The 8,994-nt window shown below is 34.4% G+C and overlaps 2 long non-coding RNA genes across 6 annotated transcripts in view; both read left to right on the plus strand.

Annotated features, from left to right (window-relative positions):
• Positions 1 to 182: 182 nt before the first annotated feature.
• Positions 183 to 8,994, plus strand: part of LOC117105414 — a 25,942-nt gene continuing 17,130 nt past the window's right edge. For 4 of the 5 annotated variants that reach the window (XR_004444896.1, XR_004444898.1, XR_004444897.1 and 1 more), the window contains exons 1-2: positions 1,841 to 1,948; positions 4,307 to 4,430. This is a non-coding gene — a long non-coding RNA (uncharacterized LOC117105414). Of the gene's footprint in view, positions 363 to 1,840; positions 1,949 to 4,306; positions 4,431 to 8,994 lie in introns of those variants that run through there. The other variant, XR_004444900.1, reaches the window with a different exon arrangement.
• Positions 7,306 to 8,606, plus strand: LOC117105416. Its single transcript, XR_004444901.1, has 2 exons — positions 7,306 to 7,628; positions 7,755 to 8,606. It is a non-coding gene; the product is annotated as an uncharacterized LOC117105416 (long non-coding RNA).

Genomic DNA, 8,994 nt, shown 5'->3' on the forward strand with positions numbered 1-8,994 from the left:
CAGAAGGATCCCGAAACAAGTCTTCAGACCTGTCTCTTTTACACATCTAGATGTGTATAAGAGACAGGGATTATATCATAGTACCGTATGTTGCACAATGATGTTGAATTTAATGTCAACATGGAATGGCAATTAAAAATTTATTGTCATCGGTCGTTATAGAAACCGAATACACAAATATATTCAAGGAAATAGTGAACAGTATAACAAACAGATGCAATCATTTTATTCTTAGACACAGCATTAAATTTGGACGGTTTCGTACTTATTTTAAAGATTATAAAAGTTGCAAAGGAAGTAAAATTGAAAGAACTTCATACCAACATCTATAGAAGCTTTCAGAGGGGACACACAAACCAAAGGTAAATAAGAAAAATTCATGATAATCGAATAGCACAAACAGCGTATATCCAAAAATATAGTGCTTTTCCTGTCTCTTATACACATCTAGATGTGTATAAGAGACAGCCCTCACCAGTTGATGATCCTTGTATTGTATTCAACTTCTAATCTATTTCACGAAAATTGAAATCTCCTATCTATTAAATAAGTCAAATTTAAGGGACTTGTGGTAAGTCCACGCTCATCTTTACAAGATGTAGGCCTATCAACTGGGTTTAGCCAATTAAAAAAAAAAATCAAAATACAAATGAAAATAAAACGATTAAATATAAAAATATTTCAATGAAATATTGAGAAGAGCATTAATTAAACTAAAAGTTAACTCTTAAAAGTTTTGATAAAAGGTTTCTTTCGTTTTAAAAACGGATACATCTAAAAAAAAACTGTCTTAACACTAGGCCTATCAGTTAATCCATCATAATTAAAATTGCATTTCAAATTATATTTCATTTTTTTTTTGTGGTAACAATTGTCAACTAACATTTTAAATAACAGTATATTATTGGAAAGAGTATTGTTCCATCAACCAGCGTGCTTCGAACTGAAACACTAAGGGAGGCCTCACAGTTCAGTATGTGAGAATAAAACTTTCGGGATTTAGAGTCGCTTTTAAAAATCTGTGAAATTTAGTCAAGTTGGTAATTATTAATGTCACATATTTTTTGCAAACCAAAAATATTTTTTTTCCGCATTTATATTTTATGTAATATTAATGACGGTGACCTGTCTACAAGGCTTAGTGGGGATAAAAAGCTGATCCTTTGTAGCCCTCCATGTTCAGCTGGTTTTTTAAAATTTTCTTTTTAAACCATATTTACAGAGGGTAACCTTTCCAGCATATTCTAGAAGGTTGGCTGATGTTTAGGGGCCCTTTTAAATAAATTTAATATCGTGAAGCTTTTATCAGCGAAGTCTCTTTATGAGGCTTAGGGAGTGGAGTTGTTTTTGGTTGTAAAAGTCCTGCTGTCACAGGAGTTGCATCCAGGACCCTGTGATTAGAAGGCAAGTATCTGAACCTCTGAGCTATTCAACTCCACTCCTGTAAACGAGTATATAAGAATCGGAGAGTGCCATGACCCTCAATGCTCGGTAAACAAGTGTATAAGGCCGGGGAGGGGGTGGAAACCTGATCATTACACCGTTGAATTAGGTGGTGTCGAAAAGTGCTATTGCACACGGGGGAATGGGCTGCTCTCAGCCGTAGGGGTGCGAAAATTAAGAATGCAGACATTCCCATAACAACTAAGTTATTTGTTTGTGGTCATGTGTTGTCTGAAAGGATAAAAGCAATACATTGTTCATTCTAACCATTTACATTACTGCTTTGTGTTATATCATAGTATGTTGCACAATGAAGTTAAATTAAATGTCAACATGGAATGGCAATTCAAAAGTTATTGTCATCGGTCGTTATAGAAACCAATACACAAATATATTCAAGGAAATATTGAACAGTATAACAAACAGATGCAATCATTTTATTCTTAGACACAGCATTAAATTTGGACGGTTTCACACTTATTTTGAAGATCATAAAAGTTGCAAAGTAAGTAAAATTAAAAGAACTTCATACCAACATTTTTAGATGCTTTCGGGGGGGGGGGGGACACAAACCAAAGGTAAATAAGAAAGATTCATGATAATCGAATAGCACAAACAGCGTATATCCAAAAATATAGTGCTTTTCATGCAAGTTTGTTATCGACAGGTTCACAAATGCCACAATAGGCTTAAACATTTAACATAGAAACTGTACAAACAACTTTTAACCCAGAATATGTTCGATATGTTAAATTTGGTAGCGGTAGTAGTAATAGAATCTAGGTTGTTTCCAACATTTAACTGCGGTAATTAAAGTTATGGGAATTGGATTAACATTTTCCAACAGAAAGTACTGGTTTTGGTTTTATCATCATAAATACCATCATCAAATTTACCACCATAATCATGATCCGTATCATAATAATTAGAGCATCATTGTGCCCCATATCATAATTATGTCACTAAATCAACTAATAATTATAAAAAATAAACTGAGATGAGGACCAAGCAAGACCAAACTTTGCTAAGCAAGTATTCAACGGGGGTAGCCTGGGGAGGAAACCTTTTTTCTGGAAAATGTCTTAATTTACCCACTCTCTTAGATACGTCACTGGAATCACACAGTAGATCCGTATCTAAGGCGCTGGTGTATACTGTATATAAACACACAACTGTAATATATAATAATAACAATAAAAAATGATAATAATATTTGAATAATATTAATTAATAATAATTCTGTTTTATAATGCGTTTTCCCATGTTAGCACTCCTTATGTTATTGTTTACCTTTTGATGATGTTAAAAAATCAATTTATTTTCTGATACAACAAACAAAATTGATACATAAATATAAATATAAGTTGCATGGAAGGAGGCTATTCTGTTTTGTAAGTGAACTACAAAACTTTAAAATATAGCCACTTTTACAGAGTTGAAAAAAAAAATGAGTCGAGGATCTGACATGTTGAAATAAGAACAAATCATTTATACAATCCAGCAATTTCGCTCCCTCACCAGTTGATGATCCTTGTATTGTATTCAACTTCTAATCTATTTCACGAAAATTGAAATCTCCTATCTATTAAATAAGTCAAATTTAAGGGACTTGTGGTAAGTCCACGCTCATCTTTACAAGATGTAGGCCTATCAACTGGGTTTAGCCAATTAAAAAAAAAAATCAAAATACAAATGAAAATAAAACGATTAAATATAAAAATATTTCAATGAAATATTGAGAAGAGCATTAATTAAACTAAAAGTTAACTCTTAAAAGTTTTGATAAAAGGTTTCTTTCGTTTTAAAAACGGATACATCTAAAAAAAAACTGTCTTAACACTAGGCCTATCAGTTAATCCATCATAATTAAAATTGCATTTCAAATTATATTTCATTTTTTTTTTGTGGTAACAATTGTCAACTAACATTTTAAATAACAGTATATTATTGGAAAGAGTATTGTTCCATCAACCAGCGTGCTTCGAACTGAAACACTAAGGGAGGCCTCACAGTTCAGTATGTGAGAATAAAACTTTCGGGATTTAGAGTCGCTTTTAAAAATCTGTGAAATTTAGTCAAGTTGGTAATTATTAATGTCACATATTTTTTGCAAACCAAAAATATTTTTTTTTTCGCATTTATATTTTATGTAATATTAATGACGGTGACCTGTTTACAAGGCTTAGTGGGGATGATAAAGCTGATCCTTTGTAGCCCTCGATGTTCAGCTGTTGTTTTTTTGTTTTGTTTTCTTTTTAAACCACATTTATAGAGGGTAACCTTTCCAGCATATTCTAGAAGGTTGGCTGATGTTTAGGGGCCCTTTTAAATAAATTTAATATCGTGAAGCTTTTATCAGCGAAGTCTCTTTATGAGGCTTAGGGAGTGGAGTTGTTTTTGGTTGTAAAAGTCCTGCTGTCACAGGAGTTGCATCCAGGACCCTGCCAATAGAAGACATTATCCACTGAGCTATTCAACTCCACTCCTGTAAACGAGTATAAGAATCGGAGTGTGCCATGACCCTAACGCTCGGTAAACTGAGTGTATAAGGCCGGGGCTGCTCTCAGCATTTGGGATGCGAAAATTAAGAATGCAGAAATTCTCATAACAAGCAAGTTATTGTTTGTGGTCATGTGTTGTCTGAAAGGATAACAGCAATACATTGTTCATTCTAACTATTTACATTACTGCTTTGTAATATATCATAGTGTGTTGCACAATGAAGTTGAATTGAATGTCAACATAGAATAACAATTAAAAATGTATTGTCATCGGTCGTTATAGAAACCAAATAAACAAATATATTCGATATCGAGGAAATAGTCAACAGTTTAACAAACAGATGGAATAATTTTATTCTTAGACACTGCATTAAATTTGGACGGTTTCATACTGAATTTGAAGACTATAAAAGTTGCAAAGGAAGTAGATTGAAAGAACTTCATACCAACATCTATAGAAGCTTTCAGAGGGGACACAAGCCAAAGGTAAATATGAAAAATTCATGATAATCGAATAGCACAAGCGTATATCCAAAAATATAGTGCTTTTCAGTGGCGTAGAAAAATATTTTTTATTGGGGGGGATGATTGGCGTGTTAACCAGTATCGTAACAGGCGGGGGGGGGGGGGAGCGGAAGGGGAAAACTGCCCCTCCCCTGACGGTTTTTACCGGGCTGACCAAGCCGTCGTACGGGGCTGGGTAATAAGAGAAAAGAAAGAGGAGAGAGGGAGGGAAAGAGAAAGAAGAGGAAAAGAAAAGGAAAGAAAAAGAGAAGAAAAAAATAAAGACAAAAATAAAAAGGAAGATATCATAGTGACCAGACTCACAACACCCTGCAACCCCTTCTCCACTTCAAAAACTGTCATAACTCCTTTGATCTATGCTGCCCGATGGCGTAACCACTGGGGGAGAAGGGGGAAATATCTATCTTTGAAAAATCTTCCCCACCCCTTTATAAATGCCCTTTTTTATCCCCTGAAAGCGCCTAAAAACCTAAAATTTCGCGCACATTTCTTGTTAACATGGCCCAATTTTCTCTAAAAATTGCACATTTTAGGGAGTTTTGATCAAATCCAACGAAATTAAAATTAAAAACACCGGGGGACAAGGGGAAAATATCCATCTTTGGAAAATCTTTCCCCACCCCTTGACAAATGCATCCTCTGAAAGTGCCTAAAATTCTCAAATTCTTTGCGCGCATTTCTTGTAACGGTAGGCCAATTTCCTCTATAAATTGCACATTTTAGGGAGTTTTCATCAATTGGACGAAATTAGAAATAGAAACACAAAAATATTTTACGCGCTTGGCGCGCATTTTTTAGGGCTTTCTTAGTTTTATCCTTTTACGTTATTTAAACACATAATAGTCCCAAACTCAAGAAAGACAAATTTAAGATAGATCATTTTAACCTAAAAGAAGGGCCTCAATGTGTATAGATGGTGAAAGAATGTGTATGTAATAAATAAAACCATGATGAAAATGCTTATATTTAGTTTCAAACGCACGTGTGTGGCCTATATTATAAATAAGATAAGCCCTATGACGTATTGTTTTCTATATGGGGAGTGGGGTGGGTATGTTCTTTAATTTTATTAAAGAGGGCCCCTGAATATCAGTTAACCTACTGGGCTAAACTAGAAGGGTTTAAAGATGGTTGAAATAAAACATTAAAAAAATAAAATAAATAAATACCCACTCTGACCCAAGACCCCTGTTACGCACCTCGTGTTAGCGCCAATGTGTGCCCTTGTGCGGACAGGGATATGCCCCCCACCCCCTCTGAAGCTGGAAACCTTGTTTTTGCAAAATACATTGATGCAATTTGCTATTATAGGCCTAAAAAATAAATTCAATCAATTCAACTGATATAACCTTAAACATTCTTGGAATTGACAAACGTTACTGATGTCGTACACGCCCTTCAGTGTGAAATGTGGCTCTCTTTGCAAACACATCTATTATCTAAGGAAAGAAGAGCTTAGATTGGTACCAGATAAAATAATTTTGTTATCAACATTAATACATTATGCTTTTCATCTTTGTAAGCGCATAAGACAGTGCAAATTATTTCTGTGACAGTCTTTTGAAGTGTGTAAAGCTCCGTTTTATCCCATACATAGTCAAAATATTGGGGGGTGGGGGGATGATACAATGGACCATCCCCTCTTTGTCAAATATTGGGGGGATATATCCCTCCCATCCCCCCGGGATCTACGCCTATGGTGCTTTTCATGCAAGTTTGTTATCGACAGGTTCACAAATGCCACAAGAGGCTTAAACATTTACCTAGAAACTGTACAAACAACTTTTAACCCAGAATATGTTCGATATGTTAAATTTGGTAGCGGTAGTAATAGAATCTAGGTTGTTTCCAACATTTAACTGAGGTAAATAAAGTTATGGGAATTGGATACACATTTTCCAACAGAGAGTAGGCCTACTGGTTTTGGTTTTATCATCATAAATACCATCATCAAATCTACCACCATAATCATGATCCTTATCATAATAAGTAGAGCATCATTGTGCCCCATATCATAATTATTTCACCAAAAAAACTAATAATTATAAAAAATATACTGAGATGAGGACCAAGCAAGACCAAACTTTGCTAAGCAATTATTCAGCGGGAGTAGCCTGGGGAGGAAACTTTTATTCTGGAAAATCTCTTAATTTACCCACTCTATATACGTCATTGGAATCACACAGGAGATCCGTATCTAAGGCGCTGGTGTATATATAAACACACAACTGTAATATATAATAATAATAACAATAAAAAATGATAATAATATTTGAATAATATTAATTAATAATAATTCTGTTTTATAATGCGTTTTCCCATGTTAGCACTCCTTATGTTATTGTTTACCTTTTGATGATGTTGTCAAAATTTCAATATATTTTCCATACAACAAACAAAATTGATACATAAATATTCATATAAGTTACATGGAAGGAGGCTATTCTGTTTTGTAAGTGAACTACAGAACTTTAAAATATAACCACTTTTACAGAGTTGAAAAAAAAAATGAGTCGAGGATCTGACATGTTGAAATAAGAAGGTCCTTCTGGTGGTGATTGGAGAGTACACCGGGAGACAATCCCCTACTCTTTTCCGAAGATTGTACTGCGTCCTTTAACATGCACATGAGCCATAATGCACACGGGACCAACGGTTTAAACGTCTCATCCGAAAGACGGTGCGCTATTGTAACTTGTATTTCAGCCCTCTAGCTGAAACACAAGGAGATGCAGTGATGGGAATTGAACCGGGGACCTAGAGATCTCCACGGTTCAGTGCACACACAGTGGCTACCAACAGATTAGCCGACTGAGCTAAGCTGCTCTCTCTAATCTCTAATTGAATAAAGAAAAACATGTAAACAAGAAAATAAATAAATATGGATGGGCCTATTACTCTGGTGGACATGATGCATTTCAGATATTTACCAACAGTTTTATAATAAATAGAACATACATCAATTTAGGAGCCAGCTTTAATGAATTTGAGTGAAATTGTGTTTTTCTTATTTTTGCTTTAAAGAGATGATTCGTTATCTAGAAAGCGAGAAGTAAATTTATCCTGGTTTTTACATATGCTGACATCTTGGTCTCATTACCAGAAGTTAATGAAGGTGACTGAAGGTAAATCCGACCCACTAGTGGAACTTAAAGCAAAGTAAGTTATAATTGAATTATTCAGTAATTTAATCGTTTTGGCAATAACAAAACCAGAGTACCATTATGCTTTTCATTTATTTCTGTCTGTTTTTTAAACAAAATTCATTACACTGTTCTTCTTCAGAATGATTGGGGAAGTTGGTGATAAATCATCAGCCGATGAAATTAAAATGGTTCTAGTAGATTCAATATTCATGGTACTTGCAGCTAAGTCTTCACACGATTCAACTTTTACATGACGACATGGTCACGGATTGTCACCCACTGCAGTGAATGTAAGGAGCACATCCATCCACGCTGAATTTCTGAATTTGAAACGCTACAGTCATTCTTTTTGGTTAAGTACAGTTATAGCCGAGTGTCTTGAAAATGGCCCATATTTCTCAACTGCAACGCGTTGGATGAAATACTGGTTCGACACTGAAGTTTTACTATTACTTTACGTAGCCAAAGTGGGACGAATTTTTGTATTATTTGGTACTTGTTGTCACTAAACAGTATGTTATATTATGATAGTGAGATTTTTCTGGTGGAGACCTTTCAACCCCAGGAACTCAAAATTCGGAGACTTGACATAACCTGGTGAAGTGCACCCCCACCCTAGAAATGCTATGGACATTTAAATAATTCTAATTTTACAAATTAATGCCTTTAATTGTGACATTTTTCAACAGGTCTGCAAACTTCTAACAATTTAATAGCTACTATAGGCCTACAGGTATTCTATAAAATTGCGATTTAGATGTACCTATGGTTAAGGAGCAAGACAGTTCATTCTGAATGAACAAAACAAAACAACATAATTTTCCTACTAATGTTGCATTTTATTACCATTATTACAAATGATGTTCTTATCTCAATACTCCTGGTAATGTGTATGGTAACTTAACTCACTAGTTCCAATTTGCAATAAACTGTCACACTGTAAATAAAAACCTTACGTGAATGATCCCTGATTTCAGTTCTCGTAAGAAAATAAAATCGAATTACCGTGACCTTGACCTTTGACCTTTTCTTCCGTTAATTGAATGGTGTCTTTTTTCGATTATTATGTACCATTCCACTAAATTTTATAATGATCCATTCATTAGTGTTTGACAGACAGCACAACAAACAGACAGCTGCGAATACAACCTCCTTTGGCAGAGGTACACTTTGTGTTTTTTTTAAGAACACAATTTATAAGAACACTGAGGCTAAAATTGCTTGAAAATTAAGAACAAAATAAGAACAAATTGAGGCTGAGGCAAAGTGTCAAATGAGATTTTTATTTTAAAAAACTAGAAAAACCAAAAAAGTATGTCTGTACCTTATGTGCGTTAGGTGTGACGTAATGTAATACCCTCTATAATACAGTACAGTAG

Source organism: Anneissia japonica, unplaced genomic scaffold (assembly GCF_011630105.1).
Source record: "Anneissia japonica isolate Jap-2015-1 unplaced genomic scaffold, ASM1163010v1 scaffold667_len338742_cov159, whole genome shotgun sequence".
Classification (NCBI taxonomy): domain Eukaryota; kingdom Metazoa; phylum Echinodermata; class Crinoidea; order Comatulida; family Comatulidae; genus Anneissia; species Anneissia japonica.